Source organism: Xyrauchen texanus, chromosome 1 (genome assembly GCF_025860055.1).
Source record: "Xyrauchen texanus isolate HMW12.3.18 chromosome 1, RBS_HiC_50CHRs, whole genome shotgun sequence".
Classification (NCBI taxonomy): Eukaryota; Metazoa; Chordata; class Actinopteri; order Cypriniformes; family Catostomidae; genus Xyrauchen; species Xyrauchen texanus.
The window spans coordinates 49,942,094-49,963,925 of NC_068276.1; the positions used below are offsets into that span (position 1 = coordinate 49,942,094).

Sequence of the window (21,832 nt, forward strand, 5' to 3'; positions counted from 1 at the left end):
TCCACCTCTGGCTCTACATTCCACTGTACTACTCAGCTCTCTCTTTTTATTCTTACTTTTAATTGATACTGTGTGGACATATTTATATTGCTTATATTTTAATTATTTCATATATTTAGAGATTGTGTGACATGCACCTACAACACCAAAACAAATTCCTTGTATGCGTAAAAAACTTACTTGGCAATAAAGCTTTTTCTGATGCTGATTCTGATAATGCATTCTGGTAATGGTACATGTCCAAAAAACGTTTTTATGCATTATTTGTGTAGGCTAATACATGTGTTGATAATAGGGATGACCAGTTCGTGAACGAATTGTTCTTTTGAACTGGTTCTTTTCCTGAACGAGTTCAACTAGTTCACTAAATCGGACTGAATAATTTGAAACAGTTTGTGTCTCGAGTCAACACTGATCCACAAGTTATCTTAACCTATCTCTTGGATGTGCCTGACACTCCGGATGAAAATGAGCCAATATCCGGGAGTAATATGATCCTAGAATTGGTGATATCAGCTTTGCCATCACTTCTTTGCAATTAACCGCTCCAGCTAGTTCACAAATCGGACTGAACGCTCGGGTCGTAACAGCTCTTGAGTCAACAGTACACTGAACTGAGAATCACCTTTTTCAGAGGTGTCCGACATACTGAGAACTGATCAGCTGATGACATTTAAGTATGTGTGTAATAAAGGGGTGAAACGTATGTTTCAGGTGTATTTTGCTGAACAAGTGTAACAAATAAAACATACTGGAAATATGTTTATGACTAAATTGTATTACCATTTAATCCAGTCTACAGCTCTCGAGTCAGAATATGCGAGTGGAGTGGAGCGACAACAATTTCCCATCCGCTCCAGCTCCACTCCGTGTTGTCCATTTCCCGCTCCTAGCTCACTCCGCGCTCCTGGATTAGAGAAACCCCACTCCGTGTTCGCTCCATGGCAAAATCAGCGCCTAACTACCTCTCCGCTGTAAAGTTATTTCAGTATGCTTTTTAATATCACAACCATCCATGCAGAAGGTGCATTATATGAAAAATAAATACACAATACTAGAAGAAAAGCTCAAATGTGCTTTATTAGAACACTAACATTAGCCCAAGACTAAATTAAATGATTTGTATAGCTTACTTTTGAAACATATCGGCATCATTCTCTGGGATTGATCAATTAAATAAAACTAGATCAGACAAAATTATATGTCTAATGTAGAGTTCACTTTTAGAAATACTAGCGTTTGAATTTTTTAAGATTTTAAATATTCCTCTATTTGCATTTGCTGAGCTTCTTCATCTGCAAATGTATAACGCATAAATTAACCTACGGCACTAAACTAAATTTAGATGGCAATCGATTAAAGTCAAACTACGTAATATTAATATGTTGATTAGTTCAGTTGGTGTTTTACGTCGTTAAAAGTTCATTTCTATTTAATGCGGGAAATAATAGCCTACAGTTAAGATTGAGATGCATTAGATTAGAATGTTGATATGATCATTCAAAATATTTAATATGGGATATATGTATTACTGACCTTTAGATTTTCTCTCCAAATGTGAACTTTTAGGATTTCACAACAAATATTTGATCACCTCCTCACTCGTGTTCTCCTTCGCCATCCCGTCATTCATTTTCACTATATGCCAGTTGATGTAAGAATAAAGAGACGAGACACAAGCATGTAGTTAAGTCAAGCTTTACTCAATAATAGGGAGCGTGAAAACAAAAAGCGAAAGTAACCTTCGTGCTGGAGGTCGAATATTACCAAGTGCTGCTAGATTTTAAATTAGTATTTTTTTATCACATACTATCTGGTTATATAAGAAATTCCATCTTTCCTTCATGCCAATAGTGTTTAACACTGCTTAACATGTGGTGAATTATTGTATTAAGGTCTGTTAACAGGTGTTTTGCCTGTGATAGAGCATTAGTGGAGCGCTCTTGGAGCGAGAGAAAACAAAGACGCTCCGATTTTTTTAAAACCCGCTCCTCGCTCCAGGCAAAATCATACCGCTCCACTCCCACTCTGCTCCACTCACATACTCTGTCTTGAGTCAACAGTACTCTGATCCGAGGACAGTTAGTGCGTGAAAATGGGTTAGTCTCTGGATGGAAGGCCTTAAACCTCTAGTGAACATGCATTACGGATGAATACATTTCTCCCATCTTGAAAATAATTCCACGGGTGCATAAAATTGGGCCTGAACATTGTACACATAATTAGCAATATTAATGGTAAGTTTTGCATATTAATTTGGGTCAGACTGCTCACTATCCACCGAGTCAGTTAGTGATGTAGAATGGTGAGTTTTAATATTTTTTTCTTAGTGACAGCATGTTAACTGTAATGAGATTGAGATCGTTTTAATTATTGTTATTATAATTGCTATAATTATTAATATATCATTATATTCATAATGTAGGGTTTCGAAAGATCCATACACAGGTTTACACTAACTGTTAGTCTGTCGGCACACTAAAACCTTCTCTGAGAATACGTGGGTGATTTCCATCAAAGTGTGATAGCACCTCATATGACACAACATCAACATTATTGCAATATTACAATGGCATATCAAAGTTAAATGTCAGTTATGTTGACCTTTAATGTGCAGTTTCTACTTGCTGTAACTCCAGAACTAGCATAATTGTAACTTTAAATCACCTGCTATGAATAATGTTCCTATTATTGTGCATAATCCTCAGGTCTCCGTTTTCTTGTCATGACTATAATGACAAAGATTAATTGAAGGTTTCTGGTGGACATGACCCTGAACCAACATAATTATACAGGGTTTTTCATCCTGCCAAGCATCTCCTTTTATGTTCCATGGGAGAAAGAAAGAAAGTAATTAGGGTTGGGAACAACATGAGTCCACAAACACTGACAGAATTTACATTTTTGGGTGAGCTATCCCTTTAAGAAAAACTAGTCGATTAGCCATTCAGACAACCAACCATCTAGTCAATTTTGAGAATATGCTGTTTTGAACATAGCTAAATTTAATAAGGAGGGCAATGGGCAACAGCTCATTCATGAAAATGTGTAAGATGGAATGGTGAACAGTGCACTTTGGCTCCTTCCTAAGCAATGGCAAGGGGAAAAACAATATAACATTTAAATGACTCTAAACGTTGACTATATTTTTAGTAATGGCTGAAAAATTGAAAAAATATATATATTTTTCTTTGCATTTAACAATAAAACACAACATAATATAAACACAGTAGAAGATATGCACTTGTATTATCCAGTGTGTTTGTTTTGGATGGAGATGAGATATTTGTGGTTTGTGTGGAATATTTAGTATCTTTAGGTATATATATGAAATGCAGTATTGGTGCAGTTGAGAGAGAGAGAGAGAGAGAGAGAGAGAGAGAGAGAGAGAGAGAGAGAGAGAGGTGTGTGTTAGATATTTCAGGTATATTGCTCTGATTGGATCACTACCGCCCCCTTATGCCATATTTTTGTCCTCATTAAGATGTTAAGGTTATAACTCTCTGAATTTGCAGTGACCCCCTTCCATCTGGGTATCCACGGTCAAAGAGGACGGCACCTCTGTAGTCCCTTCTAGGGTCAGAGCCATGTTTTCAGAGAGCTGGTTTGTTATCCTTGGATGCCATTGGTGCTGCATTTAAGTGTGAAGTGTCTCATTCACAGTGGGTCACTGCAGCCGGTCTGTCCAGTACTGCTGGAGAGTACATCAGGGAGAGTACATTCCCTGTCTATAATTGCGCTCCTTCAAGCTCTTGGATTGGAGTAGTAGTAGTGGAATGTGTTAAGATGAAACGAGGCAAGGCTACTTCTCTCAGAAAGTGTCTGGAGGTTATAGTGATCCAGAAAGAACTCCAATCCAGACCAGTAAGGGATTCAGTTAATTTAACAGTAATAGGAAATTGTTAAGGGGTCATATCACATATCTTATTTTGCGTCAGTACAGTCATCGTTTTTCATTACCATTTTTCATTTTGTCTCTGACCCTTAGAATTAAAGTTGCTCGTGTTCTTGTAGCTAAACTGGTACAGCATGACAATAACAAGGACAAGATCATGGGTTCAATTCCAAGCAAACACACAATCTGATCAAATGAGGACCTCGAATGCACCAGTTACTTTGGACACAAGCATATGCATATTGCATAAATGAATAGATGTGGAACAGTTTTTGAAGCTACGTTTTAAGAGTGCAATGGAGAATAATAAATAAATTCTTCCTAAAGTACCAGGTTTATAATTGGACAGAATATTGTAAAAATGATTAGCTTCTTTTAAATTAATTTCAATGTCCTTGTGGTCACAGAATCTCAGAAGTAAACCCACTTTACACAATTTATTATGCAGAGTTTTTTTGATCAACATCTATCCTTTAGGTTCAAATTGAGAAAAATTTCTTCACCATTTCAGCATTCCAAAGATGGCGACACTGGACTGACTTGCTAGAAAGACTTTGATGTGGGCAAAAGAACCTGAAGCGGTTAACATTGCGACTAGCTGGGGCTCAAGTCTGTGCAGGCAACTGTGTTCTGCTGAGATAACGGAATAGCCCAGCACTCTGATTGTGGGTGTACACTGTTGGAAACAGGAGGGCTACCACTACTTTCTGCTTCCTAGAGGGATGGGTTTATAGATAATCTAACTTTACCAGATAATGTAAACAGTAAAATGTAAAACATGCATTTGCAGATACGGCTAACATTAAATGGCGCTAGCGATTGGGGTAACAGAGAGGTGTCTTACAACACCTAATTGTGAATTTTTTTCACAATTAGGTGTTGTAAGACACCTGTGAACATGCTTGTGCAAACGCTTGTTGAGGGAGACATAGTTAAATGTAGTGTCTGCGGATACCTTAACCTTAATTGTTTGCTCTATTAAATATCTGGAACATTTATGAAGCAATGTCAGGATACATGCTTGCATGAGCATACGTACAATGTAATTTAAAGTTGTAGTTTGTCATTAAATTAGAAGGCACCTGAAACTAAGTACCAAGATTAATACCGTAGTCTGATATTTATTTAACTTAAGCATATGGTTTGGAGCTTTGTTGATTGTTCTCCAATATAATGTGAGTAATTAAATTAACTCTGTATTATTGGCATGGGGTGACACTTGGGGTGACTCATTGGCATGAGGTATGTACGAAATCATTTGGAGTTTGTGCCTGATAAATGGATTTAATAGATACAATATGGGTGCTGATTCGCATATGTGTGGTGAATAAATACGCTTATTTATATTGTTAAACTGTATTCAATTATACAGAAAACTGAAATATTGTGTGGATGAAGCAAAATGCAAATTACTTTAAGCTTGAGTAGAGTGCAAGATTATGACAGATTGTTGAAACACTTTAAAGGTTGTATGGTCAAGCTTGTTGAGAGTTTGTAATCCAATGATTTGGGCTAAAAGTAGAGAAGATTTGTCTGTAAAATTAAAATGATGGATTGATTTCATTGCGTGAAACATTTGTCCTGGGCGGGAAGAGAGAAAGTCATGTTATATTCTAGAGATGAATAGAAGTTTGTAGAAGCGCTTGCTTTATAGTTATCGGAGCTGCGCATCGAGGTGAGCCCGAATGCTGCGAGGAGGTGTGACATGTTTACGGAATGATTAATTAATGAGTTGTGATGCAGAGCATGACCCGCCACTTGCGGCACCGAATTTGGCTCGGGTCTGTTCGACAGAATATTTATATAGCCATAGTGAGCTGTAGCATGGTCAGAGCGGAAGTTGCTGTGGAAGCTTGCTCGCTCTAAAATGTCTGCACTGATTTGTAAAGATCTGTAATTAGAGAGGCAGTCGTTTGAAAAGAAGTTTGCTTATTTCATGATTGCCCCTGTGTTCCAAATGGAATAAATCACAATCTGAAGGGCACTTTGAAGGGAGAACAATCATGATATTCATGTTGGAAGATAACTTTTCTGATAATAAAGGCTTAAAAGTGAGTTCCCCACTTCTTAGCCCTCCAAATATCTCCCAGTTGATGGTAAAGTCTTAGAAGGGAATAGGGCATGAGAACAATCCCTGAATGGAAAACACCCTAAATGAGCTGCACGATGAGGTAATCAAGCTGACAGGAATCACCTGTGGGGGAGAACCGGATTGAAATGCTAGAGTGCGTTGGCACAATATTTGAATTACATTAACATTTATTCATTTAGCAGAAGCTTTTATCCAAAGCGACTTACAAAAGAGAAATAATACATCTTAAGGAGACAAGGGGACAAAAAGTGCTGTATTACAAAGTTTCACTAGCATCAGAATAGTAGTATTATTAGCAGTAATTTTGTGTATATAGAGAAGAGAAGTGGCCCAGGCACTGAGCCCTGATGTACCCCAGTAAGTAGCTGATGTGACTTGGACACCTCACCTCTCCAGGCTACCTTGAAGGACCTACCTAAGAGATAGGAATTAAACCAGTCAAAGTGGACAAGTGGAATGTCCACTTTTGAAGCCTGACTGATTGTCATCCAGCAGATTGTTCTGTGAGAGATATCTGATTGAAAACTGCCCTTTAAAGTGTTTTCACTATGAATGGGATGAGAGCAACCAGTCTGTGTGGGGTTATGTGTGGGTTTTTTAAGCAACGGCGTTACTCGAGCCTGCTTGAATTCAATTGTTAATCTTATGATTCCCTCGCGTTAAAGTATTCACGGAGGCAGCCTCATGCTATAGGGACTGCTCCGGGTGGAAAAATAGGATGAGAGGGCCTGTGTACAGCCATAGGGGGCTGTATGACAAGTATACAGCGAAACAGTGCCCTGTTAGGAGGCAGCCTCGATGGCAGGTCTGCTTCGGTGAAGAAAGATGTGAATAAAAGAAATGTAGGTAAACCTTATTTACCTACATGTTATTAGGGTAAAGTGTGACATTAAATTGAACTTCTAAATATAAACTCATGAACCTATAAAATACCCTATTTTATAAAACAAAATATTGGAATATATTTGAAAAGTTGAAATATAGTAATAAACAGCAGGAATTAATTTAATATTTCACTATAAAAAGAAGACAATGTCACTTTAAGACTGTGCAGGGCCTCATCATTTTGTGAACTAGTTAATTTACATGAACAATGTGAATGAACCAACTCACTAAAATGAATTAGACTTCTCAACACTAAATAGTTTATTGTCTATTTTAACCACTTCATGTACATGAACTGTCCTAAAGAACCAATTAACTTAAATGATTTAAAATTCCCAGTGCTACGAGAGGACGGATTAGATGCATTTGATTTCTTCCTCAGCTGCGTTTGCTATACAATGTGACATTTATAGTGATTTGTGATGCTACACCAGTATTTGTCTGAAAATGTAACTCAATACTGAAAAAAGCTATAATATTTTGAAAGCTACTTGAAAGCCACTGAATACATTTAGATAAAGGGATTGTTTATCCAAAAATTGTAATTCTCTTATCGTTCACTTGAAAGCTACTGAATACATTTAGATAAAGGGATTGTTTATCCAAAAATTGTAATTCTTTTATCGTTCACTCACCCTCATGCCATCCCAGTTGTGTATGACTTTCTTTCTTCTGCAGAACACAAAGACTTGTGTTCTTGTGAAAAAATATTTCAGCTCTGTAGGTCCATACAATTCAAGTGAATGGTGGGCAGAAATTTGAAGCTCCAACAAGGACATTAAGGCAGCATAAAAGTAATCCATAAGACTCCAGTGGTTAAATCAATGTCTTCTAAAGAAATATGATAGGTGTGGGCGAGAAACAGATCAATATTTAAGTCAGTTTTTAACATAAATTCTCCTCCCTGTCCAGTAGGTGGCGATATGCGAGAATAATGCAAATCACCAAAATCAAAAGATGAATGTGAAGTAAAAAAAGACTTAAATATTGAACTATGTCTCACTCACACCTATCATATCGCTTCACAAATGATGGATTTATCCACTGGAGTGTTATTGGATTACTTTTATACTGCCTTAATGTGCATTTTGGAGCTTCAAAATGTTTGCACCCATTCCCTTGCATTATGAGGACCTACAAAGATGAGATTCTCTTCTAAAATCTTCATTTGTGTTAAACAGAAGAAAGTCATACACATCTGAGATGGCATGAAGGTGAGTAAATTAAGATACATTTTTAATTTTGGGTGAACTATCCCTTTTAGTTGGCAGCATGGCTACTTCCCAACATTGATGCTAATATACATAAAAAGTAGCATTACAGTATTTTATGGTAATAGATAGATAGATAGATAGATAGATAGATAGATAGATAGATAGATAGATAGATAGATAGATAGATAGATAGATAGATAGATAGATAGATAGATATAATATACATATATAAAATAATGCATTACAGTAATGAGAATCTAATGAGAATCATAACTGAGACTAATCTTAATTATGAAAAACTCAAAAGTTAAATGTTGGTTCATATTATGGCAATGTGGATATTGGGAAAAACTGCGCTTCACTGTCATGAAAATAATGTCAAAATGTTTAAAAAAATAATCATAACAGTCCTTAAATGCATGTCTTATTTTTATTTCTTTTGATTTTGAGGTGAAATGTGACCTGGATGTTTCTGTGAGCTTCACCCAATATGTTTAAAAAGTTGCAGCTAATTGCCACAGCATTTTATAATTTTCCTAATCTTAAAACCTCACTAATGTATGAAGGTTATTAGGGACACAAAAGAAGTCAGCTGTGTGTGTTTGGATGAGAGCCAGAGATCGAGTATGGCCCAGTGACCTACTGAGGGCATAAAACTCCTTGCCCTTTTAAAGCGGCACCATCTGTTACCAATCACCTCATTCAAACCAGCAGTGTACTGTTCACTAGACTGAGACAGAGAGGGAACAAAGGAAATGGGGGGGAGGGCGCGAACAGAAAGTAACAAGTATCTGAGTATTTGTAAGTGAGAAAGAGGGTAGAGAGGGTAGATTAAGAATATATATATATATATAGAGAGAGAGAGAGAGAGAGAGAGGGAGAGAGAGAGAAAGAGAAAGAGAGAGAAAGAGAGAGAGAGAGAAAGAGAGAGAGAATATCCGCCATTGTGTATGTTTGTCTTGAGTTAAGTGACTCAAGATGTGGCAATATTTTTGGGGGAATTTGGGGGCTATAAATATTTCATCGCTAACAATACACCACATATGCTCAAATGTACTGTAAGTCAGCTGGCTTCTTGCTAATGCAAATATACCAACTGTTGCCCTATAAGGACTGTACTTTAACACTGAACTACCGATACTTCTCACCGTGGATATGGATGAGCTGTGAACGTTTCAGAAGATACGCTTTTCGGAAAGCTGAAGGTCACAAACAGTCTAGGGGAGGGCAAGCAGAACAAAATGTCTGGCCAACACATTGCAAGAGTGCTGTCCTGTTGTATACAGTGCTTAAAGGTACAGATCACCCATAAAAGAAAATCCAGTCATTATGTTTGTCCAGACCTTTATGCTGTTATTTATTATTTTCAGTGTAACACAAAAGTAGAAAGATTTGTTATGCAGCTTTTGTTATTCAATGACAGTTCAACCCCTAGAGACAAGGGGTTCAAACAGTTGCTCCCTCATGACAGTAGTAGACCTGAAAGAGAAAACTGTCCATGGCCTAAGCGTCATATCCAGAGGATTGCTCTGTTCCAAAAACATTACAACAAAAAGCACTAAGCACTTGACAAGAACGCTTGACAGTAAAACCTCCATGAGTTTGAAATGATTCTGACCCGACACTATATTATGGGACTATATCTTGGCAAGCAAAAACCTTTAATCACAGATGCTTAAAAAACAAGAGAGAATTTCGAGTTAACTTTCCTTCATCACACTGTTTCATCTACACACTACACAACATCTGAGTAAAATATGCTTCACTGTTTTCTCAAAAAATTTTCATAATTTTTTTTTATTTCCACCAGCTTGTTCTTACCACATGTGACAGCCACATTAAATGCGAGTATAACAGCAATATTTCCCCCATTAAATCAATGAACATTACAAGCTCTCATCTCTGAACTACATGCAAATATGGAATCATCACTCTCAGTGATATTTTCAGTGCATTCGACTGAAGAGGGAAGGCTTACTTAATCTTGAGGGTGCACGAGAGAGCAGATTACACAAACACTGGCTGCTTGTCAGGAGGAGAACAAAACAAGCCCTCTGCAGATGGGAATGCAGGGCAGGGAGTTAGAAAACTGCAGCAGGGTGAATCAGAGGTATGTTCGGCAGCCATACGACCATTCCCGCTGCTGAGGAAGGCATTCATAAATGCATAATCACATCATGCACAATTTAGCTCTGTGGAAGAATGTTACGCGCTTGCAAGAAGTTTCACTGAAGGATGTTTCAGTTAAGCTTTTTCTAAGAATTGTGCTGCTAAATTTGCAGAATTTGAATATGTGAGCAGAAGTTGGCAACATCCTTTTTTGAGGTGTTACTTTTTTGGCAAGAGTTTAGATGTGTTTCGAAAAGTTAGATGATTAGTCTTGCACCTCTGTGAACTTGCTGAGGCTTTACAAGGTAAAAAGCTCAACCATGGGTCTTTAAAGGTAATTTTTTGGTTTGCCCAAAAATGAAAATTCTCTTATCATTTACTCACCCTCATGCCATCCCAGATGAGTATGACTTTTTCTTCTGCAGAACACAAATTATGATTTTTAGAATAATATTTCAGTTCAGTAGGTCCTCACAATGCAAGTGAATGGGTGCCAAAATTTTGAAGCTCCAAAATCCACATAATGAGAGTCATGAAAGTAATCCATAAGACTCCAGTGGTTAAATCCATGTGTTCAGACATGATATGATAGGAGTTGGTGAGAAACAGATCAATATTTAAGCCCAGTAGGGGGGAGGAAAAGAGAAAAAGGAGAATGTGAAAGTGCAGTGTAGATTGACTGAGCTGAGGAGAATTTATAGTAAAAAAAAAAGTACTTATTGATCTGTTTCTCACCCACACCTATTATTAGAGGTCAACTGATATATCGGTTTTGCGAATTAATCGGCACAGATAACCATTTCTGTAAATATCTGTTATCGGCAAAAATCCACACTGATCATTTCCCCCCATTTTGTCCCGTTGTGTCCGGTGCTGGAGCGGCTGGTATGGGCGAGCTGTTGTTATACAGTATGAGAGCGGACTCTAGAGGCGAAATAAAAACTATCACTGATGACTCGTGGTGGTTATTTTGACACGTGAGACTGCACGTTGAATGCAGCGGAACACTGCACGGAGCTGAATAATGCAGATTTAAAACAGCAACTAAAAGGTATGTATACAATACATGTCATATCATTATAAAGTAATTCATTTCTTGAATAGATGCTACATTAATAGAGAACAGCAGTATGTTTGCAGACAAGACTGAGAGGACGCTAATATTAAAGCTAACCTCAAGCGTTTAGAAAAATGTGACAAAAAACACGCAAGTCCCAAATGTTTAAATAAAATGTATTACCATCTATTTGCATTAGTTTATATCTAGTCACGTGTATGCTTTAGCCAGCTAAGTTGTATATTTAAAGGTAGTGAGAAATTTGAGAAAAATATTATCATGCAGTCAAGCGAAATGTGTAATCAAATCAGAAACGCGTCTGATTTTAATAAAAAAAAATTATCCTCACATTAATACGTATTTTGTCATTTTGATTAGATAATCATCAAGTGATCCATTTGTGTGTGTATGTGTGTGTGCGTGTTTGTGTGTGCGTGACGAGTTTCTCACTGAGAACTTAAATGAGCGTAACAGTGCAAAATACAAACAAAAATATCACTGAATCTAATAGAAGTGTTAAAAAGCATAAGACATCGCAATTCATTAGTTTGCACTAGTTTCACATTAAAGACCCCTCACCAGAAGTGAATTGATCGTTGTTTTGGTTTTAGGGTAATTAAGAGCATTTACCTCCTAGTTACATTTAGTAAAAGCATGTAAAATTTTGTGTACTTACTGTTTATTGTTAGTTGATGTTAATTTCAACATTTACTGAATACATTCTTAACATTTTTAAGTTATATCTCTTAACATTAGTTAATGCATTTACCTTATTGTAAAGTGTTACTTACCAATGAAATTTTCACACATTTGACCTGTAATATTTTATTAATATTTTAATTATTTTCAAATGGCAAAGGCTTTAAAGAAAGTACCTGTGTGGGGGTATTTTACTGAAGTGTTGCCAGGAAAAGCACAGTGCAGTAGCAGTTAATGCAACCAACATGTGGAGTCATCTCAAGCACAACCATCCAGCAGTTCGGTTTCGATGTATATCTTATATATATATATCTAATATATATTTATTTTATTTTAAAAAGTACAAAACATTTTCATGGTTCAGTCAGTATGTTTATTTTTGTAATAAAGTTCAGCATAAAGTACTTTAAATGTAGTTTTTTTTTTTCATTCAGTATTACTGTTAAAAACTATCGGCCGATTAATCGGGTATCGGCTCGTCTTCCCAACTTAGTTATCGGTATTGGGAAAATCTTATATCGGCCAACCTCTACCTAGTATATCACTTTCTAAGACATGGATTTAACCACCACAGTTGTCTGGTGTACTTATATGTTGCCATCCACATTGTATGGACCTAGAGAGCTGAAATGTATTTCTAAAAAACATTTTTTTGTATCAAAACAACATGTCAAAGTCATACACACCTTGGAGGGCATGAGGGTGAGTAAATGATGGGAGAAATAAAATTTTTGGGTGAACTAAACCTAAAAATCTGAAGTGGAATGCACCCTTAAAAAATCCTGGCAGATTGATGACAGATAATTTTTAAATAACATTTTTACCTCAAAACCGCACTGCTATTATGTCACGATCCCCTGTTGTCTGCCCCATGCCCGTTATAAACTACACTTCCCATAATTCCCTGCCCTCATCACTGCCCATGCACTTTATTGTTCTCACCTGCATGTCGTTTAGTCATCATTGTGCTTGTGTATTTAAACCCTGTTGGTTCTCCAGTCATTGTCGGTCGTTGTATGTTTAAATGTGAATGTTATCCTTGCTCTCCGTAGATGTTAATCCTGCCTGTGTACTCCTTGGATGTTTTTCGTGTTTTTGTTTTGTTTTCCTCACGTGGATGTTTTGTTTATTCTCTGTATTGTTTTATTCAGAGTTATCTTGTTCACCATTTGTTTCACCCATTAAAGAAGCTGCATTTAGATCCCCACTCCTCATCTGTCCTTCGTCTGATTCCTAACATATTATAACTGTCAAGAATACAACATTGAGACAAAATAAAAATAATACTTTAAAAAATTCCCTCCGTACAGTGAGTTTAAATTAGTTTTACGATTCATTTATACTGAAAAAGTTAGCAGCATATAGCTTCAAGACAGGAATATACTAAAGCACCAATTTGTTATTTTTATTAGTATTATTAATAGTATTATTAGTAGTATTATACCATGAGTGATACCATGGTGCCACTAGCAATGTTTTAAAAGTTCACGAGTCTTGATTATGTTGAATTATACAGACAGCAATTCTGAACATATGCTTCAACTTCATAAAACATATTTTAAATATCATATTGTCTTGGTTTAGGATAAATATATTAAAACATCTATATTAAAAGATGTGGTCAATGACAGATAGGATATGAGATCAAGCTCCGAATCTAAACCACAACCACCTGTTTGGAACAGGGGGTCAGGAATGGGCTGGTTAGCAGGTCCCTGTTAGCACCTGCTGGTAGATGCTGGAACTACACCACCCGATGGCAAAAAGCATGTTTCTCCATAGACAGCCATTCAAAGTAGCCGTGATTTATGAAGAAATAAAAAACATTCCAAGAACATTTCAATTTGAATTATTTCATTACATTATACCACAGAGACATCTGGTGACGGGTAATTTATTTTTTCCCTTATCTAGTCCCATTGACGTGTGATCAGTCACGTGACACCCGATCCCTGAACTGAGTGCCCATGAACAAATATGGCAGCCTCCATTTCGCTAGCTTTCTAGGAACCCTGCGCTAGTTGAGCACAGTCATAGAGATGAATGGGGATGCTAATGGATAGCTCTCTCCAGGTATATTACAGCTCCATGGTTTGGACTCTTTATTTCCTCTCTCTCTCTCTCTCTTGTTCATTTCAGTCATCTGTCCTCTGTATCCTTATCATCACTCTACATGCCCTAAACCCCTCTTGTCCTCCATCTTTCTTTATCCCTTCTCCTTCACACCTTCAGTTTTCTCTCCCTCTCTGTCACTTCCCCCAATCATTCTTCCCCTCCAGTTTTGCTCTAATATTATATAAACTCTATTAATCTCTTTCACCCTTGATACACCATCATCCCCTCCAACTCGACTCTCCCTATAACAGTGGTTCTAAACCTTTCTGACTCCAAAGCCCCATATGTAGGCTATTAAATATTTTGATTATAATATATATATATATATATATATATATATATATATATATATATATATATATATATATATATATATATAAAGATATTTCCTTAACTTGTGAATCCAGAAATGTCTAGAAGTGTATATTCTTCATAAATACCAAGCTTTTGAAGGGAGTTATTACATTTGTAGCATTTTCAGTAAGTTGAATTATTATAATTAAATAAAAATGATAATAATCTATCATGCTTCAAATAATTTTAAGAGGCCCCCCAGAAGTGTGCGGAGGCCTCCTAGTGGGTCCCGACCCTCTGGTCGAGGACCACTGCCCTAAAACCCCTTTTCAGACAGCCGGTGAAATTCGGCTTGACCTTAACAGAAACCCACAAACTACTCCACAATGCCATTTCACCCCTCTCCAAATTAGATGACCAACATAATCACCACAGTATTTCAAAATACCAAGTGTTAAAGGACAATATTATGCATAATTCAGAAATTCCCCTAAAACTCATTAAAAGCCTAAAGTATGCCTTGCCGTTTGCCTGTAACTGCTCATTCACTCTCTTTAAACTGTCTCGCCTTTCAATTAAATGCCAGATCAGATGCAAACACACTCAAACATATTCAATTACAGCACATATTTCTTGAACGAGGGTAAGAATAAAGTGGATGCCAAACGTTGTACTAATCAGAAACTGTGAGTCTAAGCCTGAGTGAAAATGTGAAAAGAACACAAAATGACACCTCTTTCAATGTCATTTTCATCATTGTCATTTGCAGTGAATGATAGCAAGTTTCTTATTTTAATTATATTGCCTGGCATATGGAGCCAGCCACATGCAATACACAATGAGGCTCTTCAAGAAGGCCACTTAATGTGGTAACGTAATAGTAATCTGAACTGTATAATTTCACTAATGTCCCCAAACAGAATGATTGTTTTCAGACAGTTTTCCTGAACACTTCTTTCATCACCCATTGGTGGAACAAACAAATAGCCCCACCCAGGAGTTACTATCACATATGATAAAGTAATATTACCAAATTTTGATGCCAAGGCATACATTATACATAATAATAATATAGGCTGACTACCTGCTGCAAACATGTTTTTTCAGTGATTTCTTAATTTGCGGAAGTGTAATATGACAAGTAAAAGTGGAAGTAGAAGTGAAAAAACATGCCAGACCTCCCCTTGTTTGCATGTATATATAGTACATCAAAGATGGCTTTTAGGTTTCTAAAGTGAAGTATATTCTTTGTATCTTTTACTTAAAAATCTTACTCTGCATAAAAACATTACAGATAGTAGTTATAGGGATACTGTCTCTTTAAGAAAACATATAAAGAATGTGGATTTCAGTTTTGATGTTTCACAATATAGCTGAGCTGTATAAGGACAGCTAAAGACTTAGGAGATTAATAATTGTATTAAATGTTGGTTAAAAAAAGACCTAGTTAACCACGTTAACTAGGTTTTAAAAACTAGTTGAACCTAGTTTTGAACCTTGCTGTAATTTTGTCAAATGCAATTTTGTTTCTTTCCCTAAGAAAGGAGCAGAATGCAAGACTGAATGTATAACATTTCAAAAGGAAAATAAAGACAGTATAAATCTATATTAAGATGCAAATTTCAGCAAATTCAAAATTTGTGGCAGCTATCATCCTACCCCAAACTCATGCCATTAGTTGTGCCATTGTTGCTACTGTATATGGGATGCTCAAACAGAGCAATATTTTGATAGCACCACAGTCACGCTGCTTACACTTTTACCAATAATAGGTTACTTATGGTTAATATATAGTTGCACATTAAGCTGATATAAAACAGAAAATATTTTAACATGGAAAAATAATTATACACTTCAGCTTTAAAGACTGACCCCACACACACACACACACACACACACACACACTTCCAATATCTAAACGCTTTCTAAATGCATTCATGGTCATGTTGTGGTGACCCCTAACCCCAACTGAAAGAGGCCAGTATAAAATTGAACGCTGACTTTTACTGATGTTTTGAAATGGTTTCAGGGTCAAACTACCCACATCGCTTCTGCCAAATGAAAGAATCCTCAATTCTTCTTTTAATCAAGAGTATAGAAAAATAGAACTGTGCTTCCTTTTAAATCACTCTTTAAAGATGTGTTCACTGCACCAGCAGCAGGTCCTTTCTTTATTTTAAGACCATTTCACTGGTGCAACTATTACTAAAAGCAACCATAAGTCACTGTTATCATCTCACCACATGCCTTTGGGAGGGGTAATAACAAGGTTTAACAACCTGAACTGGTCTAACAACACCCTCTTCCTCCTGCCCTTTTAAAAAGAAAATCTCGTTTTTGTGCAAGCTGTATGCTCTGCTTCCTGTTGTGTGTTGAAAGAACTCGACTCTAAGTAATTCAATGTAACAAGGCAATTAGACTTTAAAAGGCAATGGCACTCTATTGCAAGAATAGCTTGGTCCAAAAATCGAGCATATTCATTAAAATGTTCTCAAGCTAGCTTCCAATTCCTGGGCCCATTACAATGAGAATGTGATATAGATTCTGTGCTGGTCCTCCATGTTCAGACTTCATCTTAATTTTCTTCTCTTCAGCCTGCTTGGAAGAGCGCTCAGTCTTGTAAAAACTCTAAAAAGTCTCATACAATACTCAGGAAGTCTGCTCTGTGTTTATGTGCGTCAATATGAGTGTGTGTGTGTGTCCATTCTTCTCACCTACATTTGGAGAACCTGACAGGCCAAGACAGCAAACAAGGGAATGCAAGGTTGTTTTAAAATAAACATAAGCTATGCCAAGTAACACTGACATGGATAGGACCCACACTTATTGAGAAGGCAAAAGACAATACATCACAAAAAGCTTCAAGTATAGTGAGACTCAATCTATTCGCAGTCAGAGGTTAACAAAAATTTTTGGCTTCCTTTTCTCATTCCTTTGGTTCATTTTCCAACTCTCTAAAATCCAGTAGCCTACATTTCCTGGACTAAATGGGCCATTTTACTACACCCAAGTCCTCCTCTATTACTATTAGTTTAGCAGCTAGATCTAGTTGCAATAAATAGTGACTTTCAGTGGCGTACAGCAATGGAGCTCCTTTCTAACAGTCTGTCGGGATTCTGGGCCGTTCGGCTATGCCAGACTGATGTGTGTTTCTGGGTTCTGCTGCCACTCTGCGTATCGCCACGAGTGTGTTTGTGTGTGTTGCCGCCTCTGGCAATCAGCGTGCCGGTATGTTTGTGTGATTGTTCCCACCTTTTTGTCATTTGTTGGCATGTATCTGCCTCCCCTGTGCGTGCACTTGTCGCTGGATCTTCCCTTTGACTTCCTAGTCTCTGCCAGTCATGCTTAGCTGCAGTATAGTTTCCTCTAGGAGCGACAGTCCACTCTCAATCTTTGTTTTCCTTCTTCAGCGATCCTCCGCTCCTGTATTAATTATTTCCCCTTTCTCCTCTGCCAGTCCAATGTGTGCATCCTCTGTTTCCCCTCAGAGCCTGTGGATCTGGTTGTGCTGGTCGTTCTCAGGATCGTCTCGCTGCAGTGTGCTGTACCATTCTGTTGAGACTTCTCACTGTTTCCTGCGAGCTGAATTCGATGCCCGACTTGAGGAACTTATGGGATGATTTTCTGTTCAACTAAGTTTCTGATTTATTCATCAATAAACTGTGTTATCTGCAACTGAGTCCCACTTTCGATCCTTGAGAAAATATTTCCTTCATGTCACAAGAAAGCTGTTGACCAGGCAAAGGCTGCTCTTACAGTGTCCGTACACTGTTCATATCTTCACATCTTGTTTTTACTGACTGCTGTGCCCACAAATCTTCGATCAATATTTCTGAGTGATACATTTTTTAGGCATGATAAAAAACATTTAGGCCACTCCTGTGTGGCATTAAAAAGTCTATCCTGCTTCTTTTAGGTGTAAAAACCACTGATTTATTGTGAAGTAAATGTAATGCCATAAGAGCCACATAGAGTTGCAACCTCAATACACAGCTGTGGTGGCTTTGTTAAAAAAAAAAAAAAAAAACATTCTTGACAAATATAACAATAGTTATGTATTCAACAATGACAACTGACAGAAATCCAAATAACAGTTTGCAATGAATTATTTCAGTGGTCCATTGAGATATTGAACATTACTGTAATCTGCCTGTGCTCCATTTTTAATTAAGGCTTTTTATTTACTCTTAAGTAGTCAATTTCATGACAGAGGGGTTGAGCATTATGAAATCTTCTAGTCAGTTGGTAGACATACTGAGTAATTGTGTCTCAGCAGGAAGGGAGAAAGAAACAAATTAAAGGAATATGCTGGGTTTAATACATGATAAGCTCAATTGACAGCATTTGTGGCACAATATTGACAACCATAAAAATTTTCCTTTTCTCAAAAAAAAAAGCACAGATTTTATTTCTAGTGAGGCACATACAATGGAATTGAATGGGACCAATCCCAAGTTTTCAAATTACAGCCAAATAATAGAGCTGCACGATTCAGGATGAATAGAGAATCACAAATTTATTTGCTTAGAATAAAGATCATGATTATTTTACGATTTTGACGATTTTTTTTTTATTTCAGTGATTTACAAAACCTGAGCATTAGGCTACTAAAAAAAAAAATAACGTACATTTTAATAAAGGGAAAAAAAGTGCTTTACTTTCTTGCTGAACAATCTCCCTTTTTCCTCTGTCTGTCTGGTGTCAGTGCCTGAGTTTGTGTTTCCCTCTTTCTCCCTCATGGGTCTCACAGGTGCAGCTCAGCAACCGCAATCAGCATTGCCATTGCAATGCTGGTTGCACTGCTCGTTAGTAGATCTGCAGCACCTGTTTCCCCTTACCTCCCACTCTTTGTCTTGTGTTTCCTGCTAGTTCGAGCATTTGCTATAGAGCTGGCCACTGAGCTCCACAGGTGGCCCAGACCCAGCTAAAACTTCTTGTCTTTTTGGGACCATATGGATCCTGCTCAAGAGATGGAACTCCCATCCTGATCACTCCTCTCTGCTCATGCCCTGTCCTTCACTGGGCTCTTGACGGGCTTCTCACCGCCGTAGGAGGAAGCTCACTGCTGACAGCCAAGAGGTGGAGGAAGCCCGCTGCTGAATGCCAGGCGGTGGAGGAGCCCACTGCCGACCGCCAAGAGGCCTGGTCAATTCCCAGCGGCCATTGCGCTGCCTGTCCAGTCCTCATCATCATCTGTCTCTCAGCCTGTTCGGTCCATAGTTGCCACCTCTCAGTCTGCCCAGTCTTCAGTGGCTGTTACTCACCTGGCCGCCGGACCCCGCTCCCTTCTTTAAACCTCCTCCCTGGTTCTATAGCCATAGGCCTGACCTCATCCCATCTCCTTGGTCTCCAGGCCTGAACCCTGTCCTGGATCCTCTCCCCTTGCTGGTTCCCCCTGCACCACCCTGGCCTGTCTCCTGTCTTCCTGTAAAGCTAGACTCTCGCTGGTCTGCTACACCAGGTATGTCCTGCTCCCTTGGCCATCTACCTAGTTGGCCCTGCTTCCCTGGTCATTTCCCTGGTTGCACCCATCTTGTGCCCCCATCCTTCCTTCATTGGTTAGTTTATCCAGACCTGTCCTGCCTGGATTGGAAGCCAGTATGCATCCGTAGGAGAGGGGATGCTGTCACAGTCCTGGCTAAACAGTCTCCCTTTTCCCTCTGTCTGTCTGATGTCAGAGTTTGTGTTTCCCTCTTGTGTCTCACAGATGCTGCTCAGCAGCCGCAATCAGCATGCCCTTGCCATGCTGGAAGCACTGCTCATTAGTATATCTGCAGCACCTGTTGTCTCCTTACCTCCCTCTCTATTTAAGCTCTATTTTGTCTGTGTTTCCTGCCAGTTTGTTTGTGATGTTTGTAGTGTATGTGCCTTGCACATCGGTTGGTCTGTTTGTTCCCTCATTCCATTTATCGGTCGGTCTTTGTTTTTCTCTATTTGTTTATTGTTTTGGTTCTAACCTTTTCTCTATCGAGAGAGTCTTTCATTTATATTTATATATTCTGTTTTCTCCCTCATGAGTTTTTGGTTTGTATTTTGTTATTTTCAATAAAGCCCTTTCAATTGCCTTCCTGTGTTTGGGTACTATCCTTCAATCCGTGACTGCTTCAGTTTATTTGAAAAATGCAATAAACAAAAAGTAGGAAATGTAAGTTTTAATTCAGAAATATATCTCAACGTTCTAAATCCAAAATCTTTACTGTGTGATTATTTGATGTACATTTATACTCCCTTTGTGCAGTCTGAATAGAGAGCAGCAGGTACAGTATATTAGGCTGCATTTACACATTGCACAGATCCAATAATTTGAAATGTATGATTTTTGTCTCTTCTTATACAATGACAGCTGTGTTTACATTAATATTGCGTCAAAAGGGGCATTTTGACAACAAAAGAGCATTTGGCTGTTCGCACGCAGCTGCATTCATCACTGGACATGAGCCCATGGGCAGACACACACATGTGACCGTTTGAAAGTATCCAGCTAAAATAAAGAAGAGCATGGTTAACAAACCGAATCAGATCTTGATTCTATCAGTATTTTTTTAGCATCAGTAGCTATTAAAATATTGAACTGAGGGGTCCTGGGTAGCTCAGCGAGTATTGACGCTGACTACCACCTGGACACGAGTTAGAGTTAGAATCCAGGGTGAGCTGAGTGACTCCAGCCAGGTCTCTTAAGGAAACAAATTGGCCCAGTTGCTAGGGAGGTAGAGTCACATGGGGTAACCTCCTTGTGCTCTCTCTCAATGGGACCAGTGATCTCGCAGAGAGTAGCATGAGCCTCCTGTGCTGTGAGTCTCCACGGTGTCATGCACAGCGAGCCACATGATAAAATGCGGGGATTGACTGTCTCAGAAGCAGAGGCAACTGAGACTTGTCCTCTGCCACCCGGATTGAGGTGAGTAACCGTGCCACCATGAAGACCTACTAAGTAGTGGGAATTGGGCATTCCAAATTGGGAAAAAAAGGAATACAAAAAAATATTGAACTGACTGTGGCACCCTGTAGATTAGGAACCACTGCCTTTGGCCATTGCGTTTCCTATTTTATTCAGCTTCTTGTGCAAGAGTGCTGTTTTTTTAGATGCCATATCTGAAATATATTATATTTATATTATATATTTGAAAAGATCTTCACCCTTATAAAATGCACCTCAAAGCTGGAACATTAACATACATCGCTAAATCGTAGTCAATTAGGAAAAAGATTGTGTGGGTGTCTGAATCGAGATCGAGATCTTTTAAAGAATCGTGCAGCTTTACCACAAGATGTAAGCAATATGCATGTAAACCTGATTTTAGTGAATTAAAAAGGCTAACACACTTTTTCTGTGTAACGTTATAGACAATTTTACTTTGTTGCCATGACGATGTATTATCAACAAACCCTAAAACGATTGTATACATGTTGACAATGACAATTTAAACAACTTTACAGCTCAAATAATACATGAGTTTTGACTTAAATTAATG

General features: G+C 37.9%; 1 protein-coding gene across 1 annotated transcript in view; it reads right to left on the reverse strand.

The window, feature by feature from the left end:
- Nucleotides 1-21,832, reverse strand: part of LOC127649319 (disintegrin and metalloproteinase domain-containing protein 33-like) — a 121,707-nt gene that overhangs the window by 63,797 nt on the left and 36,078 nt on the right. The gene's annotated exons all lie outside the window — the stretch shown is intronic.